We start from the raw sequence: 14,099 nt of genomic DNA on the forward strand, positions 1-14,099 counted from the left end.
TCACACAGGAGGAACTTCTCTTAATTTCAAATGAAAAGAAAGTGGGGCCAGAACGTATTCACATGAGTTCGCTAGTTCAGCGAAATTACGTGAATTTGAATTGCATTTGAACTGACTTCCCATTGCCCGAAAATAGCTTACCATTGCACAAAATTGCATGCGATCACCTCTCATGCAATAACGTGAAACCCCACGATTGCGCTTGGACTGACTTCCCATTGCTCACAATAGTGTGGTAGTCTATCATGCAATAACGTTAAACCCCATGATTGCGTTCGGATTGCCATTGGATTATACTTCCAATTTCCCTTGTCGGATAATGTCCAAAGATGCTACAAGATCTCTCTACATATTGTTTAAGTCAGTTTCAGTTCAGTGGAAGTAATCAGACTGAGGCATGCTCCTCTGCTAAAAGAATGCTTATTCCTAACCGTTTTAACTTGGGTATCTGTTTTGAAACAAGGGCTAACACCTTGGAAACACCAACTTCCAACAAGCAGCAGCATGGGGTAATATAAGACTGCAGCCAATTGCGGCACTTGTGGGATTCACTGCTTATGTGCCAAAATAACCTGGCTAGCTGTGGGCACAATGAACCTGGAGTTGGATGGGTGCAGGCCATCATTTATTATTCTGCCTCAAGCAGCAAAATATCTTTGGCCGGCCCTAGGAGGAAGGAATGAAGTGAAGTTGCATTAAAAATCCTAGCTAGTCATTCTCATGCAGGATGTTCTCCTCCTCCCCACCATATCCATAATAGTGTTTTCTCAGATATGTTCCCATGTTCAGGAAGGTTTGATTCAAGGAAGCTGTCACAAGTCAATGGAACTTTTAACAGTGGAGAAGCACTTACAAAGTGCAAGCTAAACTTCAGCTGCTTTTTGTTGTTGTTTTGCTTTGTTCTGTTTTCTTCTTCTGTCTCAGGAATGGTGTTTCTTGAAGGATTGAGCTCTACATCAACTTTATGGGAGTTCACTGCCAATGATTGCTCCAAAGTGTCATGACATTTTTTCTGAGCAATGGCAATAAAGTTATTGACCAATCTTTTTTAAACTCAAGAGGCTGTGCCTCTGGGCATCCGTCTAGTTTTGAGAATTACTGACAATAATAGAGTGTGTCTCAGTTGGAGGCAGTCAAATAAAAGATATAATGGGTTTCGAAATACACTAACCATTAAACAGAGGGACTTCTCTTGGAGGGTGTTTCACAAAAGCAGATCATTAATAAACTGAATAGTTTTACAGTGCGATCCTCTCTCTGCTAGAGGTAAGTTCCATTGAGTTCGATAAAGGCTGTCTCCTGGGATGGAGTGGATGGATCCGTCTGCTGCTTGTAAGTCCAGTTTTGTATGTGTTGATTCACAAGACTGTTCTGTCCTGTTTCCACTTTAAATTAGGGTGTATTTGAAAAAAATAAAAACTACATTACACTTTGAATTGAAATATCTTTATTAGGAGTAGGCAGCCTAGAGACCACGAGATCTTTTGGACAACAACTCCCACAATCTGTGATTATTGGCCATGTATGTTGGCATGGGATGATGAGAGTTTTTTCTCTCTTTTTTTCCTTTTTAAAAATAATTTTATTGAATATTTTACAAATATTTCATAGAATCATAGAGTTGGAAGAGACCGCAAGGGCCATCCAGTCCAACCCCATTCTGCCATGCAGGAAATCCAAATCAAAGCATCGCCGACAGATGGCCATCCAGCCTCTGTTTGAAGACCTCCAAGGAGGGAGACTCCACTACACTCCAGGGGAGTTTGTTCCACTGTCGAACAGCCCTTACTGTCAGGAAGTTCCTCCTAATGTTGAGGTGGAATCTCTTTTCCTTCAGCTTACATCCATTGTTCTGGGTCCTGTTCTCTGGAGCAGCAGAAAACAAGCTTGCTCCCTCCTCAATATGACATCCCTTCAAATATTTGAACAGGACTATCATATTACCTCTTAACCTTCTTTTCTCCAGGCTAAACATCCCCAGCTCCCTGAGTCGTTCCTCATAGGGCATGGTTTCCATACCTTTCACCATTTTAGTCGCCCTCCTTTGGACACAGGGCTCCAGTTTCTCAACATCTTTTTTAAATTGTGGTGCCCAGAACTGGACACAATTAATATTTACATAATAATTCATTTTTCTTTTAATCCCCTACACTCCCTCTTAACAGCTTTACAGAAAATATGTGTATATAGCACTTTATGGTCTATTTCCATAGTATAGGTAATAGTCTGAAGCACACTGGTTATTTCTCTATACCCCTCTTGTACATTAACTGTTCAATCAGCCGTTTCCATTTATTGATCCAAGATTCTACCTTTATCTGTCTGGTATCTTTCAATCTCCTTTCTCTCAGAAAATCAAATAATTAAAAATTCTGTTATATATTTTTCAAGATTGGACTTACTCCACACTGATTTTACATCCGCTCCAAGGCAATTGCTCCATGTGCTGCTTTTAATATTTGCTTTATCACGTTATCTTCATCCTTATCCAACTCAATTCTTCTTAAATTAAGTGTAATGCTTTTGTCCACTACACTGTATATCTTTTCCTAATATCCCATTTATTTCTTTGTTAACCATGCTCCAAAATCTCTGAATGAAGAGACAGTCCCGCCACATATGGATGTATGATCCTTTAATACCACAAGAATGCCAGCAGTTAGGTGAACAAGTCCCATTTATAAAGGATGATTGCTATGGCGTTCCACACCACCATCTTACCAATTTCATTTGTTGTTCTTTTACTTTAGCATTTTTATTCTTTAATCTTTCTTGAATACATATTTTAGTCTCTTCTCTTGTATTATTCAATCTTTATCCCAACAAGATTTCAACCCTTATTCAGTACTGAATTTTATGTCTAGCATAGACCTATATATTTTACCAATTAGACCTTTTCCCCGGTTTAATTTCCTTTTTATTATACCCTCTAGGGATGTATTTTCTTCTTTAACATCAATTGTTAATTCTTGCAAGTTTTTCTTTTCAAAATAATTCCTCTTACCCGAAGACAGGACTAAGTGCCAATTAAATAATTCAGCTCAGTTTCTTCCATAGGTTTCCCAGTTCTGTCATATAAATCACCTACTTTTGTATAACCTTCTTCTTTTGTTATTTTTAATATTTCCCCTATTTCTTGATTGTTGGTTCTATTTACACATTTAATTGGGAACCATTTCCAATTTTCTATTAGCCAAATTTCCTGCCGTTTGTCCCATATCTGAACATGTAAATGCATTGGGCCAATTATTTCCTCTTTATTTTAATGCTCTAATGCCTTAAATTGGAATATAGATCAATACTCCCTATTATTAATTTTCTTTTCAATCCTTGCCCATTTTGTTTTCATTATGTTTGAGATCTAATATTCTTAACATTTGTATTGCTTCACAGCAATCCTTGTTTGTTCTGATTTCCATGCATTTGTGTCCATTTCTTTTACCCTGAAATACATCTATTAGTTGTCCTGTCCCACTCTTTCTCAAATTGATAGGTATAATTCTGGGTATTGTTTGAAATAGGTAGCGCCAGCAACATCTTGAACATTGTAATTTAATTCACCAAATGCATGTGAGGATGTAGACTTAAGTCTAGAAAGTTAATGCTGCCAACTTCTTTCTCTCAGTTCATCTCAAAGGTCTCTCTGCATACTGATTCTAGAGACTAACATGGCTATATCTTGGAATTGTAATTCTTGTTAACATTTAAAAAAAGGTTGATGAAACTTGCAATCCAAAACATCTAGAAGCCACTAGGTTAACTACTCAGGACCTATTTAAATAATATTGTGAAACCACTTGTCTAACAAAATACACACGTCCAAATGCTTTTTGTTTTAATCTGCAAGCATACTTATATACATTCTTTTGAGCTGAGAACTACAGTGCAAAATTTGGACAAAGGACAATTGCATTCTGATGTTCCCCTTATTTTAGGGTTGTGAATTGAGCCAGTTCACATCTGCAAAGATTTAATTCCTCAAGCATTTTTCCCTCCCAAGTGTGTACAGAGTACAACATTTTGCCTGGACTGTAATTATGGTATCCACAGGACACCAGAGAAAATATATATGATGCCAGCATTAAGTACTTTCAGAAATAATGATGCAGCCCTTCATACGTTGTTTGAACTGCAAATCTTAGCACTCTAAGCATAGCCAATGCTGAAACATCTTGGAGCTGCAGCCCAACCATGTCTAGTGGATTGCATGATTTCTACCCATGCTTTAGACAAAAAAAAAAGATGATAAACAGAAGGCAAAATCCATTTGGAATTTAGAACTCAGAGATTGGAAAGTTACTTTTCTGGACCACAGTTCCTAGAAGATCTTAGTCAACATGACCAGTGGCCCTATTTCTTGGGAGATTCTAGAGGCTGTCCCCTCAAAAAAGTAACCTTTCCAGTCTTTGTTTATAGCACTGGTTCTCAAACTTGGGTCCTGCAGTTGTATTGGACTTTAGCTCCTAGAATCCCTTACTATGGGCCAAGCTAGATGGGCTTTCTGGATATGGAAGCCAAGAACACCTGGAAGACTAACATTTGGGAATCATTGGTTTATAGGTCTCAAGGGTGTTTCCATCTACACTTCTCCCTGTAGTAGCAGCATTGCTAATCCAAGCTTGAGGTAGAAAACTTTCTCACACTCTGTTTGTACTATTGGAAGTTTTTTGCATCCTCTCTATCCCTCCTTAGATAGATAAATTTCCCTGCATGCAAATCCTACTGTCTCCCTTCAGTCAAACATCCCATTTAATTATTTTGTTTACTTAACAAGCCTCAGGATACTTGAATTGCCCTAAATATGCATGCATCTCTTAATCCACACATGGTCCATCCACTCACAAGATACACTTTATGTCACATTCAGATCCAAAGGTCTGAAAGGTCTACAAGGCTGTAGGCTACTCCAAAGAGCATATCCACTAGGCAGTAAATAACACCAAAGAATGACCCATCAGGATGCACAGAAAAAGGCTCATCTAAACAGATCCTCTTTGCATCAGCAACATTTTTTTAAAAAATGCCTGATAGAAGTTACACTTCTACTTGTAGTCATTTTATTTGCAAATGAATACTCAAGCAGGCATACATCACCAGCTCTGCAGATTTCTCTGCAATCGGTGACATTGCTTTATGAAAATTGCACTTTGATGTACGCAGATGCCAGACCTTTCAATATATGACCTTATGATACGGGTTGAATTTGGTGGCATAGTTTTTTTTAAATGAAAAATAACACACAGGTACATATCTTGGTATCAGAACATCAGTATACACAAATGCTCATTGAATCATAGAATGATAGAATCCTAGAGTTGGAAGAGACCCCAAGGGCCATCCAATCCAATCCCATTCTGCCATGCAGGAATTCAGAATCAAAGCATCCTTGACAGATGGTCATCCAGCCTCTGTTTAGAAACCTCCAAAGAAGGAGACTCCACCACTCTCCAAGGAAGTGTGTTCCACTGTCGAACTGTTCTCACGGTCAGGAAGTTCCTCCTTTTTTAATTTTTAAACTTTCCTTATTAAAACTTTACACAATTCAATTCGTTTAAAATAAATCTGACCATAAAGAACAGTGGCGAGATGGAGGAGAAACGGATGTAAAATTTGTATTAATGTAATCTATAAGAGGAGACCATTTTTCCTGAACAGGTCTTTGATTTTGTTGTTTTGAGTTATATTTCATATTATTATATGTTAATTTCTCCATAAGCCATTGATCCCAAACTCTTTTCCACCAGCTATCCAGGGATACAAGACCTGTTTTCCAATTATTAGCCACTTTGAGACAATCTGCTGTCAGCAAAAAAGATATCAACTTTCTGTCTTTTAAAGATTTATTACCTTTTGTGTATATTGAAAGTAACAAAAGAGCTGGACAAATAAATATTTTTGTTTTGTAATTGAAGCAATTTGGAAGTTCCTCCGAATGTTGAGGTGGAATCTCTTTTCCTACAGTTTACATCCATTGTTCTGGGTCCAAGTCTCTGGAGCAGCAGAAAATAAGCTTGCTCTCTCCTCAATATGACATCCCTTCAAATACTTAAACAGGGCTATCATATCACCTCTTAACTGTCTCTTCTCCAGGCTAAACATACCCAGCTCCTTAAGTCGTTCAGGGTTCCCTTTTCATGGCAAGTATGAAGAAATGGTGGCATTGGTAACTTCTGGAAAGACAAACTGAACAAATTTCTCACCTACTTGTCCTAGCATTCCCATATGATAATCTAACCATCTCTAAGAAAAACAAAAGCAGAAATCCCTGGGTTCTAACAAAATGATTTGAGACTCAATTCTCACCAATCTCTAGGCAATGTTACAGAAGAACTGACCCATGTTTGTGGACATTATATAGAGATGGGTGGTGAAAGGCCAGCTGAGCAGACGGATGCATGCAAGCAAACAGGTCTTCCTCTTTTGCTGAGAGCTGTGAAGAAGCAGGTCAGTGAGTCCTGACACTGCAATTGCTAAGCTTTGACACAGCCTACTTGATACTGCATCAAACCTTTCTACTGTAAATCAAAGGGATATTATTCAGCCAATGAGACAGATGGAGAAGATTTCTTTGCAAGACACAGCCAGATTGCTATCAGTACAGCATGTCAGCATGACAAACATCATTCGAGGAATAACTTGGAGCGACTCCGTTTTCTCCCTCTCCATCAGGGCGCCTTTGGAGATTTTGGGGAGAGCCAGTGATTTATGATAATTTTTTCTCCTTCCTACTCTGGGCTTGGAATACAGTAGAGACCTCAGAGTGTCTTGTAAATCAAAAAAACGGGATGGTCCTCGCACACTCATTATTATTCTACAAGAGCAATGGAAGACAAGGAGCTATAAAACTGTCTTTGGTGCTAAGTTGTTTCAGTTGGATTTGGTGCCAGACAAAAAGAAGACGGAAAGAGGGGGTGGGAATCTAGGTCTTTGGAGACAGCATAATTGGAAGAGAATAGATAAGTAGGGACAGGCATCACACTTCAATCTTCATACCCAGGCCCATAGCAAGAGTTTGCATATCATTTTCTCCGATGGAGCAGGGATGAAAATAAAAGGAAACAAATCCACATCAAAATAAATAAATTATGATTTCATAAAGGTCCAAAGAATTTAAAGTAAAATTAAAAAAATGACACCACAGCACTGTTGATAGGGACTGCAACTGAATTCAATGGTGTTTTCCTTGATAAGATAGGCATCAGCAAGGCGTAAAGACTGGAGGTCCTGTCCACATCCACCCCCAGCTATCAAAGCATTCGTCTTCAGCATTTTAAAATGCCCATTTGAAACTCTGCTAGAGGAAAAGTCACATGGAAGCTGGTGTCTGGAAACAGAGAAACAGCAAAGAGTTGGCACTTACTCACCTGTTCATTCATTTCCAAAGTTGCTTTGGGCAATTGTTTAATGTGTATATATGTGAAGAACATTTAATCCCCAATTCAAAAGCGGTGCATTGCCAGTTATGATTAAGAGTTGCTTCTGAATATGGTAATTCTTTCTGCCCAAGAGGTTAAATAATTTACTACTTGAATTGTAGGACCAGAGTGTGAAATTTTCCAAGGGTTGAGGGGCTGCATTAGCCCCTGTGGAAACCCAGAGGGTCAAAAGTGGGGTTGTCAGAGTAAAAACTAGAGAGGGCTCTGATACCTTTCCCAGTTGTGTACAAGAGGGAATTCCAGAAAGTGTTGCTGGTTACCTAGTTGTGTGACAGGGAGCAGCGGCTGACATTCTCTCTTCTACACAGCCATTAAAGGGATAGGAGACATCTCCAGTTTTATGTCTGGCAACCCCACCTCCACCCAAACATTTCTTTAATGTTTGAAGTTGCCAATCAATAGTTAGAATCTGAATAGTAGACATGCGCAGGCAGGCACACAGGTCAGCTTGTCAGTCTTTGGTAGAATGGTGAATGCATTCCTATTAAAGTTATAATGATTATATTGCTGCTGAAATATATTGAAGGCACCAGATCTTGTCTACTCTCAGAAGCCAAGCAGGGTCAAGCCTGGCTGCACTTGGAAGGGAGACCTCCAAGAAAGTATGATAGGCTATATTCAGAGGAAGGCAATGTCAATCCATCTTTAAATATTCATTGTCTAAGAAAACCGTATAAAATTCTTGGATTGCCACAATCAAACAAGGGACTTGAAGGTACATACTGTACCTTACTTACTTTACTGGATCTTCACGTACATGACCATATGCAGATTTTATGTAACAAGACATCTTTTCTGTCCTCGTTTTTGGCAACCCATAAGTGGCCACCTCACTGCACTATACACAGCTGGTGTATTGGTAAATTAAGAAAGCATTATAACATCTTGAATGCTCTCTCATCAAAGGAAGATTAAAGTAATGTCCAAACATCTCCCACTGATATGGAAAGTGATGAGTGCATAATAATACTGTGGCTTTGCAATGACAAGGACATTTAGAAATATTTCCATGGCTCTCTTACATGCACTGCTTAGAGAAAACTAATAGAAATACAAACTCATTCGTCTTTCTCATGCTCAAAATGGAGGACATTTTGAAATTCCTTCTGGGCAGAATGTTGAAATGTAGGACATGTCCAGGAAAAGGAGGATGTCTGGTCACTATGCAATACTGCTAAAATGTCCTACTAATCAGAAGATGAACAAGAAAAGGGGGGGGGTTGTAATATGTGGTCATTTTTCCAGGGAGGAGGTATGGAATTAGTGCAGAATGGATTTGGAAATGGATAAAGGGGGAATTCTATAATCCCAGTGTAGACATACGTCTCTTACAGCTTCCCTAGGATTTCCTAATTCTGCCTAGAAAAGTCCGGTTCCAAACTGCAACTTACTTCTCTGTCTCACCATATTAAAAAAATAATGATCCTGAAAGCATGATAGTTATGCCCTGTTGTGAAGAGCTTAATAACTGCGGCGGTGTGATGACAAGGGGGGAAAAAGCTCTCCCCCACATTTGTTAAATATTAAATACCCGACCAGTGGAGAGGCATGGATAATTTGTAATATTTACACTTTTACATAACAGGCTTAGGGGAGAAAACAAATGATATAAAACTCCATTGAGTTTGATTGTAAAGCCATTTCACTACTTTTACATAAATAATTAAATTCTGTCGAGAAGATTATATTATTGCTGGTGCGCAATTTCTCCAAGAGAACTATGGCAGGTTGTGATGAGGAATTAATGCTCACAGGTTTACATTAATGTGAACGAGGGGGGGGGGATCATTTAAAATATACATAAGACTGAAACAAAGAAACTTATTGAACAATATATGTTCAAAACTGTATCTTATTATTATTATTATTATGGAGTTGTCTATTCTTCAAATGAAGAAAAGCTTGTGTTTTCTACTTCTAAACAAAATACAGTTGGCCCTCCATTTTTGCGGGGATCCATTCCAGACTCCCCATGAAAATGGAGGCTTGCACATATTCAAGCCCCATAGGCTTGAATGGGGCATGTGCCCATGCGTGTGGAGGCGCGCCCCATTAAAAATAGCGGAGGTCTCCCCTCCACAGATTTTCAAGATCGTGGATCTGATATCCACAAGTTAGGAAGAGTGACTAATACTTTACATCATGGGTAGAAAATATATTTAACTCCAGTGCATATTGAGCTACAGTTATCCCAACCTCTCAGAGATGGCTATGCTGGGGTTAGAAGACCAGGGTTCAGTTGGTACATTGGTCCAGGGCTCAGAGAGCCAAGGTGGGGGAGACAAACCACTACATCAAATGTGAGCCCATGCACAAACCACTACGTCACACTGGCTCACATTCACGGGACTATTCTAGGATATATTTCTTTTGATCCATGGTATGCATATAATGGTAAAACAATTTATGGAGAATTCAAAAGTAAATCTGATAGTTGCTATCAAATAATAATTTATTCTTAATTTTTTAAAAAAAATATAATAAGAACAAGGAAACAATGTATTACTTCTGATCTACATTAAAATCTTTTTAATACAAAAGAAACTGTCTTGCTTTTGATGTTCCCTGGGCTTCTGTTTGATGTTTATTTGCTTGTTTAGCTTTTAAAAAAACTTCAATCAATGTATAAACAACTTAGAATTATTCTTCAAAAGAAGAATAAAAACCATATTCTTAATTCCAAGCCATTTTTTTAAAAAAAGAAAGAATCTCAGGTCTGTGGGCTGAAATAACTGTATAAATATTTTATCATCTAAAGGTGACAGAAAGTATTATAGTTTTATGGCTTTTCCCCGTATAGATATGGATTTTTCTATTTGCAGCCATTTATTTTGGTTTTCATACTTCTCAGCGTTTTGTCATGAAGTTCTCAAAACAAATTATTTGTTTGGAAAACTTCACTGCAAAATTCTAAAATAGAAGGGTTTATATATTGAATCACACAGTTCTTCTCAAAATGCCCACCAAATGAAATTCTCCCCCAGTCGAAATGGAAAGATCTCTATCATATTTCTTACACTCCCCCAAACTCATTCACCCAGGTGTCAGGAATACACACCAGATTGTCATTTTCATCTGCAGTCAAGTCATGGACCATGATGGTTTCATCATCAACTGAAGGTATTCAGCAGCAGCAGCCGCAAACTGGAGGCTGGTAGAGAAACATGGATCTTGGAAGAATAGGGGCAGAATCAAAACAGGGATAGGTTTGAAGTATCTATCCCACTTTTCCTTTACCTGCCATGTCCAGCTCCCAACACCACAATCAAACTCCTTGTACTGATTCCTCATAGTTGTTCCTCATAGGGAATAGTTTCCAGACCCTTCACCATTTTAGTCGCCCCCTTTTGGACACGCTCCAGTTTCTCTACATCCTTTTTAAATTGTGGTACCCAGAACTGGACACAATATTCCAAGTGGGGCCTGACGAAAGCAGAAAATAGTGGCACTATTACTTCTCTTGTTCTAGACACTATACTTTTATTGATGCAGCCTAAAATTGCATTGGCCTTTTTAGCTGCCGCATCACACTGTTGACTCATATTCAACTTGTGGTCTACTTGGACTCCTAGATCCAGTTCACACATATAAGTCTCCTTAAGCCAGATGTCCCCCATTCTATATCTGTGCATTTCATTTTTCCGCCCTGACTGCCATACCTTACATTTCTCCGGGTTGAATTTCATTTTGTTAGCTTTGGCCCAGATTTCTAGTCTATTCAGGTCATTTTGAATCTTGATCTTGTCCTCTGGAGTATTAGCTACTCCTCCTAATTTGGTGTCATCTGCAAATTTGATAAGTATGCTCCAAATTATGTCATCCAAGTCATTGATAAAGATGTTGAATAGCACTGGGCCCAGGACAGAGCCCTGTGGGACTCCACTGGTCACTTCTCTCCAGGATGAAAAGGAGCCATTGTTGAGCACCCTTTGGGTTCGGCCGGTCAACCAATTACAAATCCATGTAACAGTTGCCTTGTCTAGCCCACATTTTAGAAGCTTGTTTGCAAGAATATCATGGGGAACTTTGTCAAAGGCCTTACTGAACTCAAAATATACCATATCCACAGCATTCCCTTCATCTACCAAGCTGGTAATAAGGTTTGTCTGGCATCACTTCTTTCTCTGAAAACCATGTTGACTTTTTGTGATTATGGAATTGCTTTCTAGATGTTCACAGACTCTCTTTTTAATGATCTGCTCTAGAATCTTTCCTGGTATAGATGTCAGACTAACTGGACGATAATTGTTGGGATCCTCCTTTTTCCCCTTTTTGAAGATGGGGACAACATTTGCCCTCCTCCAGTCTGCTGGGACTTCTCCTGTTTTCCAGGAGTTCTCAAAGATTATTGCCAGTGGCTCCGATATTACATTCGCCAGTTCTTTTAATACCTTTGGATGTAGTTCATCTGGTCCTGGAGACTTATATTCATTTAGATTAACTAGGTATTCCTGTATTATCTCTTTACTTATTCTGTGCTGAAATTCCTCTATTCAGTCCTCTGCTCCATTATCCTCAGGCTGTGCACCCTCTTCCTTTTCTGAGAAGACTGAAGCAAAGAAGGTGTTGAGTAATTCTGCCAAATAAATGGTGTAAACAATTCTACCAGCGGTTCTCAAACTCTTTATCTCAGTGACCCCCTTGATATCTACACCTGGATGTCACCCCCTCCCCTCATGGAATATATGAATAAAAATATTTTTGTTTCTTTAGCATGCACATTTTCATTTGCACTTTCATAAATATTCATATTTTAACATTTTATAAGGAAATGGCATTGTTCATATTAGAACTGATTTATTTAAATACATTCAATATTTAACTCCACACACATGTAAATTTTGCACATTAAAAAGTTTGGGAAGAGGAGGAGGTGGTGGGATCAGGGCCTCCAAATCTTGAGCCCCTCTTGAGCAACTTTCCCTCAACTCAATGGGGCTCCTGCCCCACAATTTGAGAACCACTGAGTTACATGGATGGTGGGTAAATGGGGTGATGAATTAGAAAGATGCCCATTTCTAGTGTCTGTTTGTAGTAAATGGCATTAAACTATGGCTGGGGCAATATTTTATCTCCATTGATTCTTCCTTCTCTACTTTTGCACTCATTTCTTGTTGCAGAATCCTGATCGCATACAGGAGCTGCTCAAAGGGTAACCATGCAGTGCTCCAAAGCCATAAGACCATCCTGCCTCCAATATAACTAGGAAGGCAAAAACCTAGACGTGGTCACAACTCTTTAAAGATGCAAATTGAGAATCAGCCATCATAACAAGAGAATTCTGTTAATTCTCTTATGAGTATGCAGATTTCAGTGCTGACTTTTGCTAGGCTTATTTGTTTTATTTAGCAATAAATTTAATACAGGCTCCGCGAAGCATAGAGACAGATGGACTATAAACTTTGAATTTTTAGTAGCTTTACTTACTAGGTTAGTGTAATATTTTTTTTATCCCTGCTTAAATTATATCTATACACATTTATATTGATTGAATTCTGGCTTTTTTAAAAGGAGCCTCTGGTGTGACTGTAGGTCTTGGCAGGGGTTTGTTTTATTATCTGCAAAGATTCATTTGATTTGTCTATTCCTTTTTCTCTCTCCCTCACCCATGGACAGGACTGTATCATTGTTCATTCGTTCAGATGGGTCACACGAAGCAGCCTTGTCTATGTCATTACTCAGTTCTTGTTTTTACCATAGGTTTATGGGTGTTTTGGAATAATGGTGTCTCCATGCCACTGCCCTATGCTTACATGACCTATAGATGCATACATACAATGTACACTTGCTATGGTGGCTAGTATTGATAGGAGCAGATGTCCTCTTTTGCAGGACATATCCTACATTTCAATCTTCTGTCCAGGAGGAATTCCAAAGTGTCCTCCATTTTGAGCACGACTAAGGCATGGGACAGACCGCCTGAAAAGGGTGGCCTGCCAGTGGCCTAATTTTCTCCGGAGGGATGCTGCAGCTGCCAAACCGCACAGCTTCCCTCCGAAGGAAAAAGAACCTGGAAAGACCAGTTTCTTTTTGTGCCATAGGGCTGACGTACTGAGTGCGCCAGTTCCGTAAGCGAAGTGCGGCGAAGTGCAGATGCAGTGCGGCACTTATCTAACAATGGTGGTGCCCATGTACACGGGATGCCACCACTGTTATGGTGCTGCACCGTGCTAGGGCTAGGGACTGTGCAGTTGCATGCACCAGCATGGCGCATTTGCGCGATCTGTACCGCGCCTAAGAATCCCATTGAGCAACAACACATTTGCTGTTCCCCCTTTGAGAAATCTGTCTACTTGGCAACCTGTCCTCACTGCAAATGGTAGGATAGGATGGATCCTTGTAAAGTTCTGTTTTCTTAGGAACAGCAGCAGACAAGACTTGCCCACAGAGCTCAGGACGTATTTGTTTCTTGGAGGAGAAAAGGACAGCAAACAGCAGCTAGGCAACGGACTGCTTGAGGACACAATGCAAATGTTGAAAGTGTTTTCCCCTTAATTTCAGCACAACGGACAAATGAAAGGAATATTTAAATGTCGATTCCGTCAAGGGTTTGTGGCTAGTAAAGTACAACTTTAAGCATTTGTCTTGCTTAGAGTTCCATAGGTATATTGCAAAAAAACAAGGCATTTCAATGAAGATAGGTTCATCAGGAAAATATGGTTG

The sequence above is a fragment of the Sceloporus undulatus genome, chromosome 6 (genome assembly GCF_019175285.1).
Source record: "Sceloporus undulatus isolate JIND9_A2432 ecotype Alabama chromosome 6, SceUnd_v1.1, whole genome shotgun sequence".
Lineage (NCBI taxonomy): Eukaryota > Metazoa > Chordata > Lepidosauria > Squamata > Phrynosomatidae > Sceloporus > Sceloporus undulatus.